The sequence below is a fragment of the Chinchilla lanigera genome, unplaced genomic scaffold (assembly GCF_000276665.1).
Source record: "Chinchilla lanigera isolate Chin_1 unplaced genomic scaffold, ChiLan1.0 scaffold00085, whole genome shotgun sequence".
NCBI classification, from domain to species: domain Eukaryota; kingdom Metazoa; phylum Chordata; class Mammalia; order Rodentia; family Chinchillidae; genus Chinchilla; species Chinchilla lanigera.
Window position 1 is genome coordinate 172,147 of NW_004955486.1, and position 2,053 is coordinate 174,199.

Here is a 2,053-nt window from a genome sequence, read left to right on the forward strand (position 1 = left end):
CTTCCTTCCTTCCTTCCTCCCTCCCTCCTTTCTTTCAGTACTTGGAGAAAGTACTGATGTTCAATGTTCAAACCTGAGCTTCTGCTCAACTATTTCTTTTTGTTTGGAGACAAGGTCTTGTTTATGCCTGAATGTGCTCAAACTGACCGTCCTGCCTCAGCCTACAGGGGGCTGAGATTACAAGAGTGAGCCACCACATGCAGCTACATCTTTATTTGGAGACAGGAACTGGTGGAGTTCTTCCGGTTGAAAGGGATATTGCCACTGTCCTCCCTTAGCCTACCACAGTGCTGGGATTGGAGGGAAGTGCCACCAAGCTCTTTTTCTACTGTAATTTTAAAAAGCAGTTTTATATCATTGGTACTTGTGTAAGTGACAACACTATTAGTCATCCTGAAATATCATTTCTCTCTCTCTCTCTCTCACTCTTTCTTTTTGAGACAGTGTCTTGCTATATAGTTCAGCCTGGCCTTGAACTCACTGCAATCCTCCTGCCTCTGCCTCCTGAGTGTTGGGACAACAGGCATCATTACCACTCCCAGTTAAAAAGCATTTCATAATAGCAATTTTGAAAACTAAGACACAAAATACCTTACCTTGCCTAACTCACCAGCAGGGGGCAGGCTTGTCCCAAAGCTTGGACTCTTCACTGCACTAGGGATGGAGCCAGCCTTGTGCTCCCATCAGCAGCCCTGCTGGCTTCCACAGCTCTGCTCCTCTGGAGAATCCTGCTGAGATGGCGGCTACATGGAAAACTGTGTCACATTTGTGCACCGTGTCGCTGCCCTCCCCTCTTCTCAGGAGCAGAGGAAGTGTGTTGGTAATGAGGGATGTGGACCACTGGCCCGAGGTTTCTGCAGTGTGTTATGTATATGATGAACATATGCACATAAAACACAACTTGTCCTAAATCATAATATTTGTCTTCAAGATATTAAGGAAACTGCCAATATGTGACCAAAGCAGACTTAGGAAACTGATACTTTCAATGCACTATTCATTAAAATTTATTTCAGAGGAGCTGAAGTTACTGCCACATAAATATTGTCCTTCATGACATGGAGGAGAATGTATGAAACCCAAATGGAGATTGTACACCCTTTTGATTTGTGGATTTCATGACATCCGTGCATTATCCACAGCATCACAAGCTGCATTTTCTACAACCATTTCATTTGCATCAGTTTTTGCCTGCTGATGTTCACTTACCCAAATTTTCCTCTTAGAAGTAGTGATTCAATGCTGGAGAGTCTCCAGCCATCTTGGGCAGCCAGCAATTACTGCCACTTGCCAGGCTTCATGTTCAGCTGTGCAGCACATAGCTGTGGAGAGTGTCCCTGTCTTTTTATGAGACATTTCTAGCAAGTGAGATTTCATGGAAAAAATCATGTCATATATCCCTAGCACATGCCCAGCAAGGGAGCTCTAAGGCATTCATCCAAGAGAGCATACCTTCACCCAGATGTTCCCAGTTGCTCTCTTCATAACTTCTGGTGTTTGATATTGTCCAGCTACTGTTCAACAGATAGATGACTAACTCAACTTTGCTCATCCAAAGAGTGCAATACCCTCATGCCAGGAGAGCCAGTAGGCATGCAGATGTAGCCTCAAGTGAATGAGGCCAACATGAAGGCTGTGGACTCCACCACTCTGGAAATACCCACAGAAATAAACAGGGAGGTTGCAGATGCCCCCAAGGAAGGAGACAAGAGAGGTGGTGGTTGGAAGTGCAAGTCAGTGGTAAACCACTGGCCTAGCATGGTTGAGGCCCCAGTATCCATCCAAGCACTCACAAGCAAAGGAAGTATCAGAAGGGCAGTACGTTATTTTGGTGTTTGGAGATCCCACAGCATGTGCCCATTCACACCAGACAATTCAATGCTTTTTTTTTTTCACTGACCATTGGAAATTGCTGAGGGCAAAGAGGAAAGCTTCCCTGTGTGTGGTGGTGCATGCCTGAAACCCCAGAACTCTAGAAAGCTGAGATGGGATATGTGCAGGTTAGAGCCTATGCTGGACAACTTAGCTATTCAGTGAGACATTGCCTCAAAAA

At 45.2% G+C, this 2,053-nt stretch overlaps 1 protein-coding gene across 1 annotated transcript in view; it reads right to left on the reverse strand.

Annotated features, from left to right (window-relative positions):
- The window catches only part of LOC102012969, a 58,401-nt gene extending 57,771 nt beyond the window's left edge, over positions 1-630 (reverse strand). Inside the window, exon 1 of the mRNA XM_013504134.1 lies at positions 597-630. The gene's annotated coding sequence lies outside the window, so the exon portion shown is untranslated. The remainder of the gene's footprint in view (positions 1-596) is intronic.
- Positions 631-2,053: the final 1,423 nt, after the last annotated feature.